Here is a 25577-nt window from a genome sequence, read left to right on the forward strand (position 1 = left end):
TCAGTAATCAATAGTTCTCTTTTCTGCTCCTCTCCCTCCTCCCACCCTCCTCCATCAAGTAGACCCCAGTGTTTGTCGTTTCCTTTTTTGTGTTCATAAGTTCTCATCATTTAGCTCCCAGTTATAAGTGAGAACACACAGTATTTGGTTTTCTGTTCCTGCATTAGTTTGCTAAGGATGATAGCCTCCATCCATGTTCCTGCAAAAGACATGATCTTGTTCTTTTTTATGGCTGCACGTTTTTATTTCTTTAAGGTTGGTAATAATGTTCCCTCTTTCATTCCTAATTTTAGTGTTTTAGTAACTTGAGTCTCTCTCTCTTTCTCACCTTCTCCTTCTCTCTCTCTCTGTCTCTCTTTTTCTCGCTTTGGTCAGTCTAGCTAAAGATTTGTCAATTTTGTTCATCTCTTCAAAGAACCAATTTTTAGTTTCATTTTTTTTTCTATTGCTTTTCTATTATTAAGGTGGTTCTTGATACAAGCTACTTGAGCCAGGGAAACACAGACTAGGACAATTTCTTTGAGCAGCAGGATTCAAACTCAACATGTCTGTTTTCCTCCATACCAGGGTTCTCTATATTAGTGTCTCCTCTATCATTTCTACCCCTGGAATACTATGACAAAGAAAACAGAGATCACACTATTACTTGGGGTCTGTGGGAGGACAATAGTTCCATTAAATCCATAGACATTTCTGAAACATCTCTAACAAGCTCTGCAGGAGGCACTGAGGGAGATGGAGACGAACAGCTAGAAGCAGCTATGACTGCTCAGACCCACAGTGTCAATGGGGAGACACACATATGTACAACCAATTTTATTAGCACAGGTCAGAGTACAGTGGTGGTTGCGACTAAGAGTGAGCAAAATGCTCTGGGAACATAGGTTAGGGGTAATTAATCTGTATGGAAGAATGAGGGAACAGAGGGGTTAGCATTTGAGGTAAGTCTTGAAGAGTGGGTAGAATTTTGGAAAAAATCATGAGCCAAGGCAGGGAATGGTGGGAAGCCAAGTCTGGCAGGGACACAGTGTACGGGGGAAAGGAACAGGCTGGACAGAAGAGTTAGGGCTAGACTTTGGAGGGACCCAAAGGATCTGCGAAGGAGCTAGAACTTCATCCTGAAAAAACTAAGAATCCACTGGAGGTCTATGAGCAGAAGGATGACATGACTAGTCTGTTGGGATTTGGGACAGCAACAGAACCCTAAGTTGTTTTTTTCAGACCCTGTCACACTCATAGCAGCAAGCAGAGATGGCTGCTTTCTGTTGACCAGTCCCTCCTTGGGACTCTCTCCTCCCTAGCCTTCCATAGCGTAGCACTTCCCTGGTTTTCTTCCTACCACTCTGGCTACACCTTTTGTCTCCTTAGCAGGCTCCTCTTCCTTTGCTCATTCTTTAAATGTTGGTGTTCCTCAGAGTTTTGTTCTAGATCCTTTTCTCTTCTCACTAGACCATTCTTCCTTGGAGATCTTATATGTTGCTATGGCTTCAATGACCAACTATAGACTGGTAATTCCCAAATCTATATATATCCTGTCCAGACCCCTCTCCTTAGCTTTACACCCATAAGATCCAACTGCCCTGTGAACATCTCCATTTAAGTGCTATATTCATTAGAATCCCTTTCCTGTGAATAAAAGGAAATCCCAAATAAAATGGCTCAAACAAGATAGAAGTGCAGAGGTATTAAATCCAGGCCTGGTGTGACGGATCCACAGTGTCAGGGTCTCAGGATTCTTCTACCTATAATTCTGCCACCCTCAACCCTCAACTGATCCAGGATGGCCACTCAGGCTCTAGCAGGAAGGAGAAAGCAGTGACAGAGCATGCTCTTTCTCTTCCAAGACACTTCCCAGACAGAATTCACAATACATGTGCCTATATCCCTCTGGCCAGAACTTAGAGGTCCACACATGGTTTTTATTCTGAGTGACCATGTACCCAGTCAGAAAAATTGGAGTGAAGAAAAACTATCAAACAAATTCCGCAGATGCCCCACAAATACCTCGAATGCAACATGTCCAAAACGGAACTCCTCACTTTCAACCACTTTCAACCCTTCCACATCCACTCACCCCCAAACCTCTTCCTGACTTCTCCATCTCATCATGGCCCTAGCATCCAGCTGGCTGCCCAAGACAGAAACCTGGGAGTCATATCTCTGAAACCTGTCTCTAGCCTCAAGTCATCATGATCTTCCAGGTCAACTGCAACAGTTTCATCCCTCATCTCCTAACACCCATTCTTGCTTCGTCAAATGCATTCTCTACATCTGCATTGTCCAATATGATAGTCTCTAACTGCATGTGGCCTGGAGCACTCAAAAGGTAGCTAGGCCAATTCAAAATGTGCTATAAGTGGCTGGGTGCGGTGGCTCACGCCTGTAATCCCAGCACTTTGGGAGGCCGAGACGGGCAGATCACGAGGTCAGGAGATCAAGACCATCCTGGCTAACATGGTGAAACCCCGTCTCTACTAAAAATACAAAAAATTTAGCTAGGCGTGGTGGTGGGCGCCTGTAGTCCCAGCTACTCGGGAGGCTGAGGTAGGAGAATGGCCTGAACCCAGGAGGCGGAGCTTGCAGTGAGCCGAGATCGCGCCACTGCACCCCAGCCTGGGCGACAGAGCGAGACTCCATCTCAAAAAAAAAAAAAAGTGCTATAAGTGTAAAATACACACCAGATTTCATAGACTTAATATGAAGAAAGTAAAATATCTCAGTATTTCTATGTTGATTATATGTTAAAATCATGGTATATTTATATGTTGAATTAATTTATTTAAAATTAATTTCACTTGTTTCTTTTCACATTGTTTATGTGGCTACTAGAAACATTTTAATTACATACGTGGCTCCCATTTGTGGCTCTCATTATATTTCTATTGAAAATTGTCAATCCACACAAAAGCAAAAAAATCTCTTTCTAAAACATGCATCTGAACATGTCACACATCTTCTTAAAAGCTTTCAGTGGCTTATTGTCTGTAGGATAAAGTTCATTCTACTCAACATGGTTTTCAAGCCTTTCTTGACCCAGTCCCTGCCCCACCATCCAGCCTCATTTCTTACCCCCTCTTCCCCTCATCTGCCGCTTGCATGCTACACTCGGGTCATGTGTGCTTCTTTCAGTTCCTTCAGTGTACTATGGGTCTGTAGCCTCTGGGTCTGCACACATGCTGTTCACTGTGCCTGGAACACTCTTGCCCCTCTTCGCCTGCTCAAAGGTCTGCTCATCTTTCTAGCTGCAGCGTAGACAAATGTCTTACCTGAGAGGCCTTCTCAGCTATCCTGCTTCTCTGAGCTCCCGTTACTTCTCTATCCTGCCCACCCCACCTCACCGCCAAAAACAGTATGCCAAAGAACTATGTTCTTTTCTCAGACTGTTTGGAATCTTGCCTGTCATGTTCACTGTGGTGTCGCCAGCACCTACAGCAAACGTTGGTGCATAGTCAGCTGTTAACAAGTATTTGCTGAATAAATGAACGAATCAATGCAATACATCCCAAATGTAGACAAAGTTTCAAATGGAGGGTAGAGCCAGGCTAGATGACTTCTTAGTCTTAAAGAGGTGGTCATCCAGTGACCATTAGGTTACCAGTCTGGGAGGTGAGGCAAAGGGAAACTTGTAAGACATCACCCTGTAACTATTTAAATCATATCCCTGAGTTTCCTTACACATCATCCTGTCTTCAGCCCCTCTCCAGGCCTGGACAGGCCATTTATTGGGACCCAGGCCACCGCTGTCTTTTCCTCCTTCCTAGGAAGGACAAACAGCACTGGCTCTCCTCCCAGGAAAGCACCCTGGCGTTTACCCCACATTTTCAGCAAGAGCCATATTGAGGATTCTTGCTGGAGATGAGCATCTTAAGAGTGGGGTGGGGGTGGGTAGAAATGGAGGAAGGAGATAAGGAGGAGAGAGTAACTAGGGTGCCAGTTTTGAGTTGCTTTTGACCCAGCACCAGGAGAATTGATGTGCATGTTACTAATGAAGTGTGAGCTTCTCTGTGAAGATTTCCTTTCAGGAGACAGGTGGGTAGGGACCTAGAACTGAAGAAGGAAAAGAACTTGGAGTCATGAAGCCAGAGCAGGGAACCCTGGGGCTCCATTGCTAATTTGCTGCGTGACCTGAAACAAGTTACACAGCCTCTCTGGGCTTCAGTTTCTCACCTATAATAAAAAGAATCTTTGCTTTCTGTACCCCTGGAGGGGCTGTTATAAGAATGGAAGCAGGCAAATGGGTGTAAATGAGCTCTGAAAATACAAGTATCAGAGTAAAAGTCAAGTGAAGTCATGTGAAGGCAAGTGTTTTGAGGCTGTTGTTTGGTTTGGGCAGGAGGTGAACAGGCAGTTGTGGAAAGGAGGCTGGGAATGGTGGGTGAGAGTGCACTTTCTCTCAACAAAGGTGGATTCATATCAAGGCAGAGCCCCATCCTCCTAGCCATGGCTCAGGAGCCAGATCTGCCTGTTCTAAACCTGCACCAGAAAAGCTAAATCTTGAAGAGACCCTTGGAGAAAATAGACCCACCAGGGAACCTCAGGGCCCTGAAAGGACGGATCACAGTCCCATTTTGGGCACCCTCCCTTAACTCAAGCAAGCGTGAACACAGACACACACACACCTCCTTTGCAGATGAGGCCCACACTTCAGGTCCTCTCCCCAGAACTTTACACCTTACCACCTCCTGCAACCTCTTCCCAAATTGGAAGGTTTCCCAGTGAATTGACACTGCCCTTAACCCAGCCAGAGACCACCCTTCCCTGGGCTGCTCCATGTGGAGATCCTGCTCCCAAAAGGGTCCAGCACAGACAAGGTGGCTAGATTCCCCTCTGCCCTACCAAAAGCGAGTCTCAGTGGTGGGGTGCACACTGGAGGCCCTTGCTCTTGGAGCAGGCCCTATAGCTGGCAAGGCCACTGCTCGGAGGTTTTATTATCCCCTTCTTTCTTTTCCTTTCACAGCCATGTCAGATCACACAAAGCAATCAGTAGTACCAGTAGTTCCCAACCTGGAGGATTGAAAACACGTTCCCCAGCATGCTGCCAACAGCAGCCAGCATCAAGAGGCTCTGTAATTACAGACATGCAGGGGTTTGTGCTCCTGCTCTCACTCATCTATGAAACTCTTCCATTCTCCTCCTTTCCCATGGTGCCTTTTAAAAGGCAGGGTGAGGCTGAGGCCTTCAGAAAAGCAAGTTCCAGCTCCCTATTCCACCATGGACAGACTTTAACCCTCACTACAATTCAGATTTACGCAGTCATGTGTTCATTCCTTCATTTGAAATGCAGTTAATTAAACCTGTCTGTGCTAGCGCTGGGCCTGGTGGTGGGGACACCAAATGTCACCCAGCCCTTACTTTTGAAGAGCTCGTGATCTAATAGGGAAACTAAGGGATATGATTTAAGTAGTTACAGTAAAAATCAAAAAGTGATGTGTGGTAAGGGACGTGCCAATCAAATCCTAAGTCAGAGAAAGGTAATGTAGGGAAGGACACCTGTTTCCTGAGAGGCAATATGGTGTAGCGGCTGTGAGTATGGACTCTGAAGAACACAGGCCAGGGTTCAAATCTTGACTTTGCTACTCATTGTATAACCCTAGGATACATTGGGAGAATTTTGAGGTCACTGTGAGGAAAAGGTGCAGTGCCTGGCATATAGTAGATGCTCAACAAACATCAGCTGCTATACTCAGGGAAGGTAGCTTATAACATGAGTTTTCGACTTGTGTGGAGCAAGAAGGCAGGACATTATAGAACAATAGGAATAAAGGAAGAAAATGCAGTGCTTGTATGAAATTCCTTTTGGCTATAGCATAGCCTGTGGGAAGGGAAGAAATATGAAATAAAGACAGTTAGTTGGGCTAGGGTTAAACCCTGGAACAACGAATGGCAAAGTGAACTTAAGGAGAGGTAGAGGGACATAGGCAATCTTTTGTTTTTGTGTTAGTCTTTTTTTTTTTTTTAAAGAGATGTGGTCTTGCTATATTGCCTGGGCTGGCCTTAAACTCCTAGGCTCAAGTGATCTTTCCACCTCAGCCTCCTGAGTAGCTGGGACTACAGGTGCATGGCCCTGCATCTGACAGAGACAATCTTGATAGGGCCAAGAGCCAGCCCAGCCCTAAGCAATGGCCCTCATCTTTAGAGCCATATCCAATTAGGCCAAGATTCAGGGTCTCCAAAGTTGGGGAGGCAGCCTTCGGGGAATGGTGCAGTGTTGGCCAGTATCCTAGATTCTGTCCATCTGGGCAGGTCTCTTCCTGCTTCTGCCAGGAGACTGAGCTCTGCAATCAGGGCCAAGAGAGAAGAGCCATTTCTGTTCACAGGAACTAGTGGACATGGCATCTCTGCTCACCAGAAGGCTAGTGTTGGGGCACAAAGACTGGAAGAGGCCTCAGGAAGGGTGGCCCATGGGGAGGCCAGAGGGAGAGGCCAGGCGAGGCTGATCAGGCCTGTGGTCATTATCACGACCCCCTGTTTTGCTCTGCAGTTAGCAGAACCTCCTCGATCCTCTTTGGGAGTGGGGAAGACTGAGAGCAAAGATGTCATCAAGTGCAAAACAAAATAAGGAGAGGCCTGCTGGGGGAATGCCAAAGAGAGCAAGGGCCCCCGAGAGTGATTCCCAGCTCAGGGGCACCCCAACCCTGGACTGAGGGGGAAGAGTGGGCATTTAAGGATCTGTCTGGGGGTTCACTTCAAGTAAAAGGGATCCTGTTGGGAGGCAGCGTGGTAGAGTGGAAAGGATCGTCGCCTGGGGGAATCGAGAGGCCTCATTCTTGTCCAGGTTGTGCCTCTCACCTTGTGTGACTTGGCAGAAATCACTTCTCCTTGGCCTCTGTTCCTCCTCAGTAAAAAGGTGTTTTGCTAGGAAGATCTCAGAGGCCTTTTATAACTGAGAAATCTTTCATCTACTCATGTGGAGCACACAGCCTGTGCTCTCAGGATTTGGGGTATTGGAATATGCCCTAAATATTGGAAAGAACCCGGAACAGCCAGACCCGAGAGACTAGAGGAACTCTCTGGAGCCTCCATCCTTCAGGGTGTGCAGAGGTGAGGGCTGCAGAGGGGTAGGGAGAGGAGAGAGAACCACCAGGGAGGGAGGGAGGCAGCCTATCTGAACACCTGACATCTCCAGGACAGAGAAAGTGAACTGGTAGGAGGTTTCTTCTCCCAACTCGAGCTGCCTCAGGATCCTGTGGAAAAGCTGCATTATAATCGATAGCCTCATAAATAAATAAAAAGTCAATGCATCCTGTCTCCAGCTCAGGGCTTCTTCAGGAAAATTGAACCTTGACCCACTTCTGCATGCCCATTCTGGCTTCCTCCCAAGGCCTCCAGAGGGAAAGAACTCTCTCACAGGTCATCCGGGCATCCCCCTGCCTCTGCGCTGTGCCCTATCCCAGGAGGTCAAGTGCTAGGGAGCATGCCCTCTTCCTGACACCCAGTCCCGTGGGGTTCTCTCACAGGCAGGCAGGTAGGCAGGTGTCCACACCCTGTAGCTCTTGCCTTGACCTTAATTTTCTCATTCATGGTCAACTCTGCCCTCTGCTTTCAGCTCCGGCTTTTTGCTCCTCACCTTGCCTGGTTTCATGCCTTTCTTCTGACTGCTGCTTGGCACCAAATTGAACCAGCAGCAGGAAGCAGACAGTTGTTCTCCACTCCTCGAGAGAGTCTCCCGCTACACCCACCCCTCAGACGATTTGTCATGTATTGTGAATGAGCCCCTCAAAGTCCATAGAATAAATGCATTTCTGGGCAGAGTAAACTAAGACCCTTGTAACTTACTTTACAGAACAGGTGTGTGCCAGCGAGTTGACTGTAAGGCATTCTTTTCTCTTTCTGACTTCTGTTACAACACTGGAAAAAGCAAATCTCCAACAAACCAAGTTGAATTTTTTTTTTTTTGAGACAGGGTCTCACTCTGTTGCCCAAATTGGGGTCCATAGCACGATCATAGCTCACTGTAGCCTCAAACTCCTGGGCTCAAGGGATCTTCCTGCTTCAGCTGAGTGGCTGGGATTACAGGTATGTGCCGCCATGATGCCTGGCTAACTTTATTTATTTTTTATTTTTAGTAGAGATGAGGTCTTGCTATGTTGCCCAGGCCAGTTTTGAACTCACGGGCTCAAGCGATTCTCCCACCTTGGCCTCCCAGACTGCTGGGTTTACAAGAATGAACTACTACCCAAGTTGGATATTTTAGATCCCAGAGACCAAGATGGTGATCAGCCCTGTGTGGTGATGGGCAACTACCTTCTATGTGTGCCTTGAAACATCTCAGGACCGCTCTTCTACTTTGGTGCCTCAGTTTCCTTTCCACCTCCCTGGCCCAGGTAGAGAGTACTCCCATGCCTAAGGAGTCTTAAGTGCTGCTTGTGTAGTGAGCATCGTAAAGGAATCGTTGGGTTGTGACTGTCCTTTTTGTTCATAATTAAAAAAAAAATTTAGAGATGGGGTCTTGTTATGTTGCCCAGGCCAGCATGCAGTGGCTATTCACAGGCACAATCGTGGCATACTGCAGCTTTGACTTCCTGGCCTCATGTGATCCTCCTGCCTCAGCCTCCCTAGTAGTTGAGATTACAGGTGCACACCACCATGCTCAGCTGTTTATAATTATTGACCATCATGTTCTAGCTGATCCCTATGGAGTGAACATTCTTTTAATTAAAAGTTTCTAACTAGAAGATACTGTATCCTTGCTGTGTCTATTCTATAATATTTAGAATATTCCATTTTCTTCTGAGTTCATAGCAGAGTTTTAGCCCCAGCTTCCCAACCCTACCTGATCTCCTGTCATCAGTTCTCGTATGTGATGGAAACAGGGGGGTGACTCTGTAGCCAGCATACCCACAATGCTTCACAGCTTACATAAACAAAACAGTGTTGTTCTGAGGTGTCCACACTGCAGTTCCTTTCCCCCACACAAATGCCTGATGTTTCATCGTCCCAGGGAAGAATTCAGGCCTAGGGAGCAGTCAGTAATCTGGGCTCCTGGCTGTGGTTTGGCTATCTCCCAGCTGACAGGAGGTAGCTCTGGCCACCCAGAAAGTGGCACAGGATTCTTTGTCTGGCACCTTAGGGTGGCCAGTAGCACAGTTTAGTGAGCTTGTAAAGCTGGTTACCAATTTGCATGGCTGTATTAATGAACCTTCCAAAACTGAGAACATGTTTATACAATGGATTTCCTACCCTAAAAAGAGTCTATGCGGCAGGGCACAGTGGCTCACGCCTGTAATCCCAGCACTTTGGGAGGCTGAGGCGGGCAGATCACGAGATCAGGAGATCAAGACCTTCCTGGCCAACGTGGTAAAACCCCATCTCTACTAAAAATACAAAAATTAGCTGGGTGCGGTGGCGGGCGCCTATAGTCCCAGCTACTTGGGAGGCTGAGGCAGGAGAATGGCGTGAACCTGGGAGGTGGAGGTTGCAGTGAGTCAAGATCGTGCCACTGCACTCCAGCCTGGCGACAGAGAGAGGGACTCCGCCTAAAAAAAAAAAAAAAAAGAAAGAGTCTATGCATACAGCACACCAGCCTTCAGTCACCACTCTTACAGCCAGAGTCTTCAAGAAATTATGTAGGCCATGCCTCTCCCTTTGAGTGGCCCCCAAGGCCCAGCCTTACAGTAACTGACCCAGGCTCTCACACAGGGCACTGGGGTCCTGCCCCAGGCTCCGGGCTCTACCCACAGCACAGGCTGGGGCTGATGCTGAGCAAATGGGTTGTGGCTGTCGCCAGAGAGGAACTGGCAGCAGACGCAGCAGACTATGTTTTCTTTGCAGGCTGAGGGTAACTGGAAGAAGCCGAGAATTCCTCTGCTCTGCCTTCGGGAGGAGGGGATGAGAGAAGCAGGGAAGACCAGCAGCAATCTCTCCAAAAGAGAAGTTCCTCCAGCTCCTAGGATGCGCAAGATAGTATAGACAAAAGATGGAAAGAGGACAACCTAGGACCCCAGGGAGTCCCTGGTATAGATATCAGGAGCCTAGGTCCCCTGTCTGGAACTGCTCTAGGGGAGTCATGATAGTAGCTAACATTCATTAAATGTTTGCTCTGTGCCAGGCACCCTGCTCAGAACTCAGGTGCACTGTGAAGACAGTTTCTACAGGGGCTGAGAACATAGGCCTAAGCAACACGCTACTAGGTTCAAATCCCCATTGTGGCTGCTCATTAGCTCTGTGACACTGAGTAAGCTACTTACCCCCTCTGTGCCTCAGTTACTTCATTCATAAAATAGGAATACAAATAGTACCCACCTGATAAAGTTTGAGGATTAAATGCTTCACATACAGAAAGCTTTTAGCACAATGTCTGCCCTGGAGTAAACAGGAAACAAATTTTTGCCGTCACTACTTTATTGAGTCCCCACACAAAGCTTTAAAGTAAATGTTCTTAATCTCCGAGGCTCAAAGGATTCAAATACTTGCCCAAGGTCCCAGGTTCGTTTGATTGACAGAGCATGAGTACCCTCCTAAATGCCCCTTGAGGTCTCTATATTTAAGAGGAAGCAGCTTCAGAACTCTAGCTCCCCACCCCAGGTCCATTCCAGTTTACAAACTCCACAGCCACCTCAACAGCAGGAACAAAGGTGGGTCTCTGTCCTGCCTCTGGGGCCAGGCTGGCTGATGGCTTCAGGCCCAACCAAAAGACCCCTTCCACCCACCCGACTCTAGCAACACCCACATCACCAACCCTGGGCCTCCCACCAGAGCCTCCACCTTCTAGGAAGTCACCCTCCCTCCTGCAAGATGCTGGTGGCTGAGACTGGAGGGACCCTTTCAATTTCAGGATAAACAAACTGTCGTTCTGGCCCAGCCCTCTGCCGGCTTGCTGCTTCCCACCCCCCTCCATCCGCAGTGCACAGTCGCTCTGTTCTCCTGCCAACTTGGCAGCTCATCGCTGCTGTTACTATCAACACCTCCAAGGGAAAAGGGAGAGGAGTCAGCTCTGATCGCCTGGCGCACTGTGCAGCAAATTCATGTCAGAGCCAGCCTTGGAATGTCTCCCAAGCTCCCAAGGCTCCTGGTGAGGAGGAAAAGGTGGGACTCATGTTGCTGAGGACAGATGGGGCTGGGGAGTGACCCTGGGCCTAATTAGAGCAGCCTCCCAGCAGAGCCACTCACTGGTCCTGGCCAAAGCTGCAAGCCCCCAGGAGCAGGTGGCTCTGATAGAAAGCATTGTAGAAGATCACTCTGGGGGCCTTGTAGATGTGTAGGAGAGAACTTGGGGGGTCTGGGTCTCACCCTAACTCTTGCCAGAGTCCAGGGCAGTTCCCAAGATGGTTGGGACCTCTGGGTCTGTGGCCAGGATCGGGAAAAACAGGTCTTTCCCTGTCCAGTCTGTGAGCTCCTAGAATCTCTGGCCTGTGCCTTCTTTCCTCCATCTTTCTTGGACTCCATGTGTGCAGAGCTCTTGTCTCTCCTGTCGGATTGGATTGAGAGCCCCTAAGGGACCACACTTTCTCTGCCAAATGGAAACGTCCCGCAGGCAGACAACCTTTTCCTATTCCCAACTCCCTCCCCTAGCCTCTTAGGCCCCACCTATTGGCTCCATAAAGCAACTGATGCCCTTCTCTGGCTCCTGATGTGACTCCTGGAGCCCGGCTGGGAAGAACAGAGAACCTGTATCTTCAAGGACCCAGTGTCCCTCCTGGACCATAGCCTGCCCGCAGCACAGGGTCGTGGTCAGTCATCCACCCTGACAGGACCCAGGGGAGTCAGCATGCAGCTCTCCCAGGAGGAATGGCCTCTCTAGGTTTCTCCCTGCTTGTCAAGAGAAGGCCTTTGTTCCCTGCTCTAGGGTTTTTGGTGTCAGCCAAAGTGGTGGTTTCAGGGGAAGCTTCCCAATCCTTGCACCGCTGGCCATCTAGTCTACCCAAGGATGTGGTTGTCAGCTCCCCTCTGGGTGCTGCCAGCCTGTTTCCTTCTCTGTAACACGGGGATAACCTTAGGTACCTCACTGGGTTACAGCCGATGGTGATGAAGACATGAAGATGATGCCTGTGTTCTCCTTGGGTAGGTCCTGGCACTTAGAATCAGTATGTTTTCCTTCCTTCCCTCCTTTTCTTCCTTCTTTACTTCATTCATCTCTCCACTCTCTCCAGGAGCCTTTCTCCCAGATGTGAAACTGATCCTAAGACCCCCCCGTAATTTCCTGCTGAAAACCTCCACCAAGAAACACAGCCACAGCCACAGTTCTTCCTGGTAAGAAGCCCCCAGGGCCAGGCAACAAGAAAAGCAAGCTCGTTCAGCAGGCTGGGATGTAAATAAGCCACAAGAGGCTGTGCCATTCTGGGTTGCACCTGTGAGCATCACTCAGCTGAAGCCCCATCAGCGTTTCCATGACAAACTCGTATTTCCGGATGCCTTTCTTCCAGCTTGAAGAGCCTGCCTCGTGGTGAGACTTGACACTGAAAATGCTTCCATATTTTTTTCCCTAAAAAAGCTTGCATGCTCTAAAAATCCACATGTTTATTAGATGTGTTTGCTCTTCATTCTGAGAGTTTTGTTGACATTATATATGTATAGTATACACCAAGCAGGTAATATTCATGTGGGAAGTTCTGTGGTGGAGAGCCATGTGGCAAATACACAGCTACCACACATCATAACAAGATGTCTCCCTTCCCCAAAATATATCCTGCATCCATTTGTCTGCCTCAAAGCCTGAAATTCCACCATTAGAGATTTGCTACTTTTGAACTTGAATTATTGCCTTTTTTTTTTTTTTTTTTTGAGACAGAGTCTTGCTCTGTCACCCAGGCTGGAGTGCAGTGGCACGGTCTCTGCTTACTGCAACCTCGATCTCCCAGGCTCAAGCGATCCTCCCACCTCAGCCTCCCGGGTAGCTGGGCCACAGGTATGTGCCACCCTGACTAAATTTTTTTTTTTTTTTTAATTTTCTGTAGAGACGAGGTCTCCTTATGTTGCTGTGGCTGGTCTTGAACTGCTAGGCTCAAGCTATCCTCCCACCTTGGCCTCCCAAAATGCTGAAATTACAGGTGTGAGCCACCATACCTAGCTGCCCATCTTTTAAGAGTCCACTGTATCAATGCACCAACCCCTGCAAGGGCCAAATTCTAAAAACCTAAATAGTCTTCAGTTTCACTTGGGGTGCTTCCAGAAATGCAAATACCCAGGCCCTGTCCTAGACATCCTGAATCAGAATTTCTAGAACTGGTGTGGAGCCCAAGCATTTTAAAGAAGCAGCCAGGTGATACTGATGGTCAGCCAGGTTTAGACTAATATAGGGCTTAGTGCACCAGGTGAGGAAACAGAATATGTGAATTTCATTTACAGCATCACCATTTACGGAGAGATGGTGAAGAAGGCACTTCACCTCCTGAACCTTGGGGAAAAGTGTGAGACCCAGCTCCCATTGCCTGTATGAAGACCAAATGAGGCAATGTTATGAAAATACTTGTTGGAAACCATCAGACAATGCAAATGTTGTTATTCCATATACATACATGACATGCAGCGTACATGTTCATGTGTATCCATGTACCTGGATTTCCTACAGAAAGGACATGTCTGACTTTTGTCATTCTTCTTCATCTATGCTCCTGGCTATCTTCAGTTTCAGATGGACTTTCTCACTTCAGGACACCCCTGAAGTCCTCTCCCCATAGCTTGGCACTGTCTGATAATTTAAAAAAGATGTTTTCCATCTAATAGGTTTATCCACCCTCTATGATCTGTCATATGTTCATCCCTTCAGGAAAGTAAGAAGAAAAAGGACTAGTCATCCTGTCTGATGACAAGGAGAAATGGAGGCAGATGGGTTTAGAGGGTCATATACCATTTAAACATAGGGCAGTAATTCTTTCATTTTGAAAACCTGATGAAAATGCACACATACAAAATTCTTCATACAGTTTCAGGGTTTCATGGACTTCCTGACACTCTTCCATGGAACCCTAGGAGTTCAAGAACTTCAGGCAAAGAACACCTGCCCACATGGATCTGGCAGCCCAAGCCCTCTAAGCCCCCAGAGCATCATGTTCAAGTACGTGAGGCATCCTTTCAGCCATGCCTTTGCCAGATGACCTAATTCATCACTTCTTCTCCCCAAGCTGCAAGATGAACTTGCCTGACCTTTCTGCCACCCACCAAAGAAAGAGCAACACATTACCTGCATCAGGACAGAATCTTCTCAGACCAGACTGTGCCTTCCTGTTCCTGAGCCTACAGCGTGGAGAATCTGAGCTGCCATAATGTATCAGTATAATGGATGGTTTTTATTGCAGTAGCAGAAAGCACAACTCAAACTGGCTTAAACAATCAACCTATTGGTCCTTTACAATTAAAAAGAAGTTTGAGGTAGGGTGGGCTTTATGCAAGATCTGATCCATCTGCTCTATGCTGTTTCTTTTTGTCTTTCCACTCTGTCTTCCATGATGTCAACTTCATCCTAAAACTCTCAATTCTCTAGGTTGCAACGTGGTTGCCAGCAGCAACCAAAGCTGTCTGCAACTTTGTTCACTCTCAGGAGAGACAGCAAGCTGCTTTTTAAATAGTCATCATGGAAGAAAGTAGAAACTTCTTTCCAGAACCCCTCAGTCAATGTCTCCCCATATCTTATTAGCCCAGATTGAGCAATATCTCATCCGGATCAGAGCCCACATCTGACACAGTATGCTGCATAGCTGGGAAATTCAGATCATGGTATAGTCATGCACCCATGCTCAGAACCCCCAAGTCCTAGTCCTAGGGCTTAGTCTCCTGCCCCTGCACACTTTAAACTGCTTTCAAGAAAGGAACTAAGAACTAAAGGAATGATTCTGTAAAGGCTCAGAATCTGGTCTTGTCCCACAGTCCCTTGGTGAAAACCTAAACCAAGCAGGCCTGAGCCTTCTCAGGAAGGAGAGGGGAGAATTTTCATTTCCTAGAAAGGGAAGGAAATAGAATTTGCAGCCAGCCAGCTGAGCAGAATGCAGGCCACACAGAGTCCAGAGACCTGGGTTGTGTCTCCTTGCTTCTATAGATGACTTATTGAGTGACTAACAACTTGTTTACCTGCTCTGGCTTCTGTGCCAAAGGTAAAATAATCATCCCTTCCATTTTGCAGCAATCACTGGGTAAGGTTACAACCCTTGGAAGGAAGCTAAGTCCTCAGAAGCTTCCAGGCTTGTGTGCTATCATGCAGAGGACAGAGGATGAGGTGTGTGGAGTGCTTTCTGGCCAGTCCTTGGTTGCCAGAACCATCCAGAAGGTCTTTTATTGTGACTCCAATAACAGTTGAGGCCCCACATGGCCCAGACTCTGCTTGGAGGCTCATAGAAAGGAACATAGTTCAGCAACTGAAAGAAATTTTAAAAGAAATTCCAAGTATTTGTTGTATCTTTTGAAGAGATAGAAACACTTGGCAATGTTTTTCTAAAGCCACTTTTTCCTTAATTCTCTCACGGCCAGCTGCTTAAGGGCTTTTGACATGCCTGAAGCTCCTGTACTCTGTCCAGCACCTAAATATCCCCCTCCTTCTGAGCTGTTTATTATGTAGGCTGATTTTACCTCTTGTGTCAGGTCCTTCCCTCTTCTCCCAGTCTTTCTTCCCATCATTCTCCCAATTCTGTACCCCAGGCCAGGTGCAGTGGCTCACGCCTGTAATCCTAGCACTTTGGGAGGACCCAAGGCAGGAGGATCGCTTGAGGTCAGGAGTTCGAGACCAGCCTGGGCAACATGGTGAAACCCCATCTCTACTAAAAATACCAAAATTAGGCTGGGCTTGGTGGCTCATGTGGGTAATTCCAGCACTTTGGGAGGCCGAGGTGGGTGGATCACAAGGCCAGGAGATCAAGAGCATCCTGGCCAACATGGCGAAACCCCATCTCTACTAAAAATACAAAACTTAGCTGGGTATGGTGGTGTGTGCCTGTAATCCTAGCTGCTCAGGAGGCTGAGGCAGGATAATCGCTTGAACCCGGGAGTTGGAGGTTGCAATGAGCCGAGATTCAGCCTGGAGATGGAACAAGACTCCATCTCAAAAAAAAAAAAAAAAAAAAAAATTAGCCAAGCATGGTGGCACATGCCTGTAATCCCAGCTACTTGGGAGGCTGAGGCAGGAGAATCACTTGAACCTGGGAGGTGGAGCCAAGATCATGCCACTACACTCCAGCCCGAGTGACAGAGCAAGACTCCATCTCAAAAAAAACAACAAAAAAAAAAACAAAAAACTGTACCCAGAAGATCCAGATATGAGATTATCAAGCTAAAATGTTCCTTAGAATACTCACACTTCAATAAATCTTGTCCCTGTCACAAGATTTATTGATGCTCCCTAATCAGCATCATCAGGGAGCAGACTTCCAGTCTCATATACATGAGGGTTATTCTAGTACCCCATCTTGAAGCATAGAACATCAGCTTTAGTTGTTTTTGCTGGTGGAGACAGGGGTCCATGAACCATCTACCTTGAGAACATTGCCTTCTAATAGGTTTGGACCCTGGAGTTGTAATTCTGAACAAGTCTGTGGGATATTCACTGTTGGCTCCTTCAGCTGCACTCTCCAGACTTCACTCTGCTTCGAGATCCAAGAGGTTGCCTTATGTGGTCTATACCAATAGGCTCCCTTGCCATCTGGTTCCTGGTTGGGTTTGGCCAATGGGAAGCATTTACAAGAGATGGAAAGGACGAAGAGAAAGTCAAGATGTTCATTCTCTCATCTCCCACCCTGCTGGGCTGATGGGTGGCCAAGGCTCCGGTCACAGGCAGCTCTCCAACAGCCGTGGCTGTCCCTGGAATCTGGTCAGTGCTCCCCACCTACACCTTCAGCCTAGAGGCGGTAGTGACTCCCTGTTGTTGCTGGCCCTGGGTGCTTCCCTGCCCAATGTTGCTTCCCTTGGCCCTATAAATCGCCCCTTTGTCCAACCCGCCTCACTTCCTTGAGTGACAGGACCTTGACTGATCTAGTGCCCCAGGACTTCCACAGCTTTGTCACCTCATTGACTCTCACTTTATCATGGTAAACTAGAGAGGGCATGGGAGAAGGACTGTACTCTTATTTATGGACGTTCTGACCTTTGAAACTTTTTAAAATGATTCAGTCAAATGTCAAGGTCTAACTTTGAATCTTTAGGCTGGACTATGTGCCAATTTTTGACCAAGTTAAGGGATCAATCAGTGGCTGAAGAACAGGGTCTCTCTGTGAAAAGCTAAGTGGAAAATGAATCTGCAGCCTGTCACTACCGTGGTCTAACCACTGGACTAACACCACCAGGCAGCCACCACTAAAACTCAGGGTGGGGCTTTGCCAAGCGACCCAGGCATTCTATTTCATCTTGGCCATAACAACACCAAAAAAGATAGAGAAAACAGTAAGTACACCCTACAGAAAGGCTGAGTCTGTGATCAGCTTGATTTAAGCAATTCTAGAAAAGCCTATCACCCTCAAAAACCCACACCCCATCCCCCCATTTCCATCCCAGGCTTGAGTAGGATTAAACCATCTATGCCCATATCTGAAATTTCACAAGTAGAAAGGTGTAACTTTGCCTTTAGGCCAAATATAAATATTGTTCCCTGAAAGGAGTAATTTAGTTACATTTGATTAATATTTCCATTATGTGTGAGGCAGTGTGCTAAGCAGTAGGTAATGTTTTAATCCTATCTATTACCCTTGAGTATGAATAAACTGGATATCAGAAGAAAGGAAAACCACTGAGAGGTGAGGAGAGATGCGCCAAAAAGGGAAGAAAATGAACACAAATTTTGCCTTTATTCATCCTGGGCTCAAGGGAGACGCTCTAGATTAGGGACATAAATAGGAGGTCTATAGCATGTGGATGGTGTTTAAAGCCTTGGGACCACGTAAGGCCACCCAGAAAAGGGAGCATAAGGAAAGGAAAGAGAAGAGAACAGAGGCTATTCAAGAGCTAAGGTCTAGGCCATTCCAATTTTACAGGTTGTGAAAAGTGAAAAAGAAAATCTAAAAAAGACAAATGGAGAAGGAAGAGCTAGTGAAGTCAGAGGAAGATTGGAAGACCCTGGTGTCCTGGAAGCAACTGAAGAAAGTGTTTCAAGAAGAAAGGAGTGATCACATGACTTAAAATGCCACCGATGGGTCAAATAAGAACAGAGAATTGACCATGGAATCTGTCAACACAGAAGTCATCAGTGGCCTTGATAAATGTAGTTTCACTGCCATGGTAAGGATGAAAGGCTGATTGGAGCCTGTGACGGAGACTAGGAGGTGAGGAAATAGAAACAGTAGTTTTGCTCTGAATGGTTAGCAAATGGTGAAGCAACTGGAGGGAATGTGGGGTCAAGGATATTTTTTAAAGCTGAGAGTTATTATATCCTATCAGTATGCTGATGGGAATGATCCAGTTGAGATGGAAAATTTGATGCTGCAGATGAGAGAGTGGATAATTGCTGGAGTGATGCTTTTTAATAAGCAACAGAAGAAGGGATCCAGTGTGCGAGAGGAGGGGCTGGCCTCAGACAGACACATGGACGATTCATTCATCATGAGAGGAGGAAAGGTGGGGCACGTGGGCACAACTTCTGGAGGCTGGTATTTTTGGTTGTGGGAGGATGTGATTTTTTTTTCTTTTCTGCTTTTTTTTTTTCTCAGTGGGGGAAAAATGATGTCATCAGCTGAAAGTGAGAAGCAAGGAGAACTGCGTGCAGGCCTGAAAAGAAAGGAGGCGTGATGCAGTCATCTGCCAGAGGGAGTAGGAGAGGCGACCTGCCTGGGGAAAACAGTGTAGGATTGCTGGGCAGCAATATGGCAGCAATGTGGTCCTCCGAGGTCAGTGGTGATGAATTTAAAGGGAAACCTTTCAGTACAGCTCTGTGTTTTTCTCCAGCCAACTTTAACACCTGGAGTGCAGGCATTAAATAGCTAAAAGTCAGATTTGACAAGTGTTGATTTTGCTAGGCCTATAGGTTGGGACAGAGAAGGTCAGAATGGTTGTAATTGTTATCTATTGCTGTGAAACACATGACTCCAACACAATTACTCCCGAACAACAAATATTTATTACCTCATAGTTTCTGTGGGTCACAATTTGGAATTCGGAAGCAGCTCAGGCTGGGCAGTTCTGGCTTGGGGTCTTTCACGAGGCTGCAGTCAAATGTTACCTCAGGTTACAGTCATCTAAAAGCTTGTACAGGGCTGGAGGATCTGCTTCCAGGGCGGCGCACTCACATGGCTGGCAAGTCAGTAGTGGTGGTTGATGGACAACGCAGTTCCTCTACAGGCTGTCAGAGTGTACTTACAGCCTGACAACCAGCTTCTCCCAGAGCTACCAGTCCAAGAGGGAGACCTAATCAGAAGCTATCCTTCTTTGACCTATGCTCAGAAGTGGCATTGCGTTCCTTTTGCTGCATTATATTTGTTAAAAGCAAGTCACTAAGTCCAGTCCACATTCAAGGGGAGGGGAATTAGACTCCACCTTTTGGAGGGAGTAGTGTTGTTACGGACTGAATGTTTATGTCTGCCCCCGCCACAAATTCCTGTGTTGGAGCCCTAACCCATAGTATGGCTCTATTTGGAGATGGGGCCTCTAAGAAACAAATTAATGTTAAATAAGATCATAAAGCTGGGTCTCTGATCCAATAGAATTCATTTCCTTTTAGGAAGAGACACCAAATAGCTTGCTGTCTCTCTCTCTGTGCTCACACACCAAGGAACGGCCATGTGAGGACACAGCAAGAAAGTAGCCATCTACAATTCAGGAAGAGTCCTCACCAGAAACCAAATTGGACAGAATCTTGGTCTTAGACTACTAGCCTCCAGAGCTGTGAGAAAAAAAAATCCATGCTCAAGCCACCCACTCTATAGCATTTCGTTATGGCAGCCAAGCTGATGAGTACAAGCATCAAAGAACTTGCAGACATATTTTAATGTCACTACAAGGCCCCAGGGTTTATGTAAGTATATTTATCATGCTGGACCATGGATTATAAGCTGAGAAGTGAGGGAGGTGACAGCATGGAGGAATGCGTGAGTGAAAGGACTGGGGGACCAATGTGTGGAAGGAAGTTCTCTGAGGGGAAGAGTGTAGGAGTGGGTGTACAAGGGAAGCAAGTTGAACAGATATGAGGTAGTGGTCAGAGAAAGCTGCTTGAAATGGAGATCTTGGACATGGCACAGTTACTGCTGCTGATAACATCTAGCATTAGATGATGGGAGTGGGCAGCTGAGGCAGGCAGGGAGGGACAGGTCACTGGTGGTGAGAAGATTAATTAACTGGAGGCAGAATGTTGGAGGGGTCATCTAATAGACACGGACCAGGAATGATGCTGAGTATGGTGATGAACAGAGTGATAGTGAGCCAGGTGCTCATGTCTTTCACAAATGGGGGAGTGATGGGGAGAGAGTAGATGATTACCACAGGGAGCAGTAGCAGGACAGAGCCTGACAGCCAGTGAGACACAAAGGGACAGTCGAGGTTTTAATTGGGGGGGTGGGAGTTACTACTGGGTTGGCTATTAAGGAGCCATATGCACAACCAAGTTAGGAGGAGAAGCAGAGGATCTGAGTGCACGTGTGTGCACACACACACAAATGCACGTGCATGGCAGATGGTAATAGCATGTATCTCATAGGGCTGTTAAAAGGACCAACTGAGCTAATACTTAGTGCTAAGACAGTGCCTGTGTGGGGTGTTTTCTGACACCAACCAACTCTCCAACATCAACTGGGTGTCCAGCAATTCAATTCAATTCAGTTCTGACACTACCGGGAGTTAGCATCAGTTCCCACAAGTTAAAGGGATCAATCCCCCCACTTCCAGTGCCAGCTGCAAATAACAAGCTACCCACACTTCTGCCCAGATGACTACAAATTTAGGCATCCCCACACCACCCCCGAAGAGGTTCAGTAATTTGTTAGGACAACTTACATTTATTGGTTTATTATAAAGGATACAAATAAACAGCCAGATAAAGATCTACACAGGGCAAGATCTGAATGGATGCCGAGTATAGAAGCCTCTGTCTTCTGCATTCACCAACCTTGGAGCTCTTTGGATTTCTTTGTTCAAAAGATTTTCTGACCCAATCTCCAGCCCTCCTCCGCCTCCAGGAATTGGGGGTGGTGGGGAGAGTGAGGCTGAAAGTTCCTACCCTCTTCCCTTTAATCGCAGTCTTTCTGGTGGTCAGCCCCCATCTTGAAGCTCTCTAGGGACCCCATCCTGGGCCATCTCATGAGCATAAACTCAGGTGTGGTTAAAAGAGGCTCCTTATCAATAACAAAAAATCACTCTGGAAATTCCAAGGGTTCTAGGAGCTCTGTATCAGGAACTGGGCATGAAAACCAAATTTTGTTTTTTTGTTTTTTTGAGACTGAGTCTCACCCGGTCGCCCAGGCTGGAGTGTGGTGGTGTGATCTCAGCTCACTGCAACCTCCACCTCCAGGGTTCAAGTGATTCTCCTGCCTCAGCCTCCCAAGTAGCTGAGACTACAGGTGTGCATCACCACGCCTGGCTAATTTTTGTATTTTTAGTAGAGATGGGGTTTCGTCACATTGGCCAGGCTGGTCTTGAACTCCTGACCTCAGGTGATCCACCCGTCTCGGCCTCCCAAAGTGCTGGGATTACAGGCGTGAGCCACCGAATCCAGCCTGTTATATTTTTTATTATACTGCCTGCCACCTAGTAAGTTCTATGTGATAAAAGCTAGTAATATCCCCTTGTTACAGATGAAGCCACACTTATGTCACTTGCCTATGGGCACATAGTAAGGGCCAGAGTCAGAGACTAAAACTCAGTATTGGGTCAAATGAGAAAGAAGCCAGTCTATTGAGGAGCAGCCAGTCCAGAGGTATTTTAGGTGGGCCTCGTTTGAGGCTTACTTCCCCACATCCAACAATATCTGCTACCATTTAAAAAAATTATTCTTCTTGAGATAGCCTGAGTTGGTTTTGTTATTTACAACCAAAAATGGTCTGACCAGAGCAACCGCACCAAGGGGCAGAACAGCCTACGCACCGGACCGTGTGAGTGATGCAAGCTGAGAATGACTAGAAAAACTAGTTTAAGAGCCAGTGGCAAAATTCCTCTGTGGGAGAGAATTGTTGGCATCTAAAATATAGGCTTAGGGAATAAACCTGAAGTGGAAGGGGGACAAAAGGAGAGTTGAATTGCTTGGCTTAAAAACTGGGTGGGGGCCGACCACCAGAAAGACCAGCAAGAAATTTGTTTTGTTCATTCAGCCTCCTAAGAGGAAATTTTGGGTTGACACCAATTTGACTTTATTTATTTTATTTTGAGACAGGGTCTCTTTCTGTTGCCCAGGCTGGAGTATGGTGATGCAGTGTCGGCTCACTGCAACCTCGACCTTCTGGGCTCGAGGCCTCCTCTCACCTCAGCCTCCTGAGTAGCTGGGACTACAGGCATGTACCACCACGCTCAGCTAATTTTTAAATTTTTTGTAGAGATGAGGTCTCACTATATTGCCCAGGCTGGTCTCAAACTCCTGGGCTCAATGATCCTCCCACCTTGGACTCTCAATGTGCTGAAATTACAAGCATGAGCCACTGCACTCGTCCTCCAATTTGACTTTATTATGAAGCTGTAATAAGGAAATAAGCATCCTTGTACCCCAAACTTTTTTTTTTGAGACAGGGTCTCACTCTGTCTTTACCCAGGATGCGGTGGCTTGATCATGTCTCACTGCAGCCTCGATCTCCTGGGCTCAAGTGATCCTCCCACCTCAGCCTTCCAAGTAGCTGAGACTACAGGAGTACACTACCATGCCCAGCTAATTTTTTTATTTTTGTAGAAAGGGGGTCTCGCCAGGCACAGTGGCTCCTGCCTGTAATCCCAGCACTTTGGGAGGCCAAGGCGGGCAGATTACCTGAGGTCAGGAGTTCAAGATCAGCCTGGCCAACATGGTGAAACCACATCTCTACTAAAACTACAAAAGTCAGTGGGGTGTGGTGGCATGCACCTGTAATCCCGACTGCTTGCGGGGCTGAGACAGGAGAATCACCTGAACCTGGGAGGCAGAGATTGCAGTGAGCTGAAATCGTGCCACTGCACGCCAGCCTGGGTGACAAAGCAAGACTCAGTCTCCAAAAAAAAAGAAAAAAGAAAGGGGGTCTCACTATGTTGCCTAGGCTGGTCTTGAACTCCTGGGCTCAAGCAATCCTCCTGCCTCGGCCTCCCTAATTGCCAAAACTTTGATCATATCTCCAGTTATTTCCTTAAGGCCAAATTCTAAGAAAACAGGGCATAAGATATCTATGCCCGGTGACCAAACAATTTAAAACCTGGAACCAAACTTCCCCCCCAGAAAGACTGAAACAGTTTAGATTTCTGTCAGCAGTGAATGAAAGTGCTTGGTTTCTCAGGGTGTTCCCATAGTGTTAAATCCTTGAGAAATAGGTGAAAATTGCTTTAGTTTGTATTTTGTTACTGGTGAGCCTGAACTTTTTTTTCATATATGTATTGGCTCTATCTATTTTTCTTTTAAAAATTGCCTTCACCAGGCCTTTGCTCTCTCCCCTGTCTGGTGCTTCCCATCTTTTTTGTGCACAAAAATCCCACCTCTTCCCTGCCTTCTCATACAGCTCATACTGGTTTATTCATCACAACCCATCATAAAGTGACCGATTTGCTTGGTCTTAAAACTGAAAGTCCCATATGCTGGAAATGCTCTCAGTCCCTGGCACACTGGAACAGTTGGTCACCCTACTTCTGGGCCTTAGATTGTTTTTCCCCCGCAGCAAAATGAGGACCAGATGTTCTCTGGTGTTGCTCCCAGCTCTTCATTCATTCGCTCCACAAATATGCACCATGCTATCATGCTCTACTGCTCTGGGCAGTCATTCTGCTAGGGAGGCATCAAGGACTCCTCAGTAAACAGGACCCGACTATCCCTACCATCCATGATGGCTCCCTGGAGGAATCATATCTTGATGAATTTGCAACAAAAAAACCTTAATGTGATTGCCTGATGGCAGATAAGGAAGCCCTAATACGGGGCGGGAAGAATGTCCCTTGGGTACACCAGAACGAATTTAGATGCCAGGAAGCGTGAGAGAGAGATGAAGGGACCAAAAGATAAATCTGACTTACTTTGAAGTTTGGCTGAAGATCAACCCAGAAATAGCTGTGTGTATTTCCCCAGAACCAGAGGCAGATGTCCCACCATCTGAGGCTGTCTTTCCCCTCACACCCTTCCCAGATTCCTGAGCCCTCAGCATAGGCATTTCAGAATCTCCTTCTCTGGGTTCCAAGGCCTGTAATGTCTTATGCATCTCTTATATTGGCCCAGGTGTACATTCTCCAAGATTTTGGAAAGAGTTTCTCTCCCTGGGACAAATGAGCACCACCAGAGATCATGTATGCAGAGCAAGCACTTTTGTGCCCTCACATTATCAAATGGCAGAAAAGAAATGTCACAAAACCCAAGAAAGGGCCTCAAAGAAACTGTCAGGTACACAAAGCTGAGCAAAACCTCTCTTCTCACTGGCACAATCCATTGCGCCTGGCTTTTAAAATTCTAATTAAGAGAAAACGAAGACGGTGGACTCACTGAAGGCAAGAACAGAGGCCTGGCTCTAATTCCACCCGCTCCTCACCACCCTCAAGCACTGAACCCAGAGCCTGTACACAGTAGGAGCTAAGTAAATACTAATGGAATTGAGTGGACCCGGCCCAGAGCAGAGGGAGCGGGAAGGGGAGGAGGGAGCTGGAGCCAAGGGCTCCTGCCGCCACCGCCTTCAGGCTGCGGGGAAAGTCGAATGAAAAGCTTGCCAGACCTCTAACGAGTGCTCCACCGCCAGCAGGCTGCGATTGCTCATTGTGTTTGGTTATAATTAGCAGCATATTCTGCGATGGCAAAGCAGGCAGCGAGCAGGAGCAGGGCTGGAAACAGGCTGCCACCCTCGCAGCCATCAGTCCGGGGGCCCTGGGCTGCGGAACTTGGGCTCCTTCACTTCCTGGCCCTCCCTGCCCTGAATCCACTCTGGGCGTGGGCTGGCAGACCTTGATCGGTGATGCTGGGCCAACACCAGACCCCAAAGAGGAACTGTTTACTGTGATTGCATGAGAGCATGGGCTGAAAAATTGGGCTCACCCGAGTTTAAGACAAAGTTTCATTTGCAATGTACAAGCAATGTGACCGCAGGCAAGTAAGCCTCAGTTTCCCCATCTATAAAATGGGACAGTAATAATAGTACTCCTCTTTCTTATGGTGTGTGGTGAGACTTGAAACGGACAACTCATCTAAGGCACTCGGCAGAAGGCCTTGTGTGCTGTTGGCACTCGGTGCCTTGCAGCTGCTATTGCAAAAGGGACAGAAGTGGCTTCTACTCTGGCCCTTTCCTCTCCCCTCTCTGCAATGTTTGTCTCACCCCTGCACAGGTGCTCAGCAGCCTGCAACTCCTTTCTCCACCCCTATGGAACCAGCTCTCAGGGGAGGGTCTGCCCTAGCAGTGTCAGTTCAGTGTGAACAGAGGGAACTGCATGACCTTTCCTAGGAGAGTGGCCTCAAATTTTTTAAACTGTGATCGACAGGACAAAATACATTTTTACACAGTGACCAAAGGCACACATACCTATCAGTAAATAAAACAGAAACATAAGTTTCATGAAACCACACTCACACAAACCAAGTGCAATGCATTCTGATATGTTCT

This window comes from Gorilla gorilla, chromosome 4 (assembly GCF_029281585.2).
Source record: "Gorilla gorilla gorilla isolate KB3781 chromosome 4, NHGRI_mGorGor1-v2.1_pri, whole genome shotgun sequence".
Classification (NCBI taxonomy): Eukaryota; Metazoa; Chordata; class Mammalia; order Primates; family Hominidae; genus Gorilla; species Gorilla gorilla.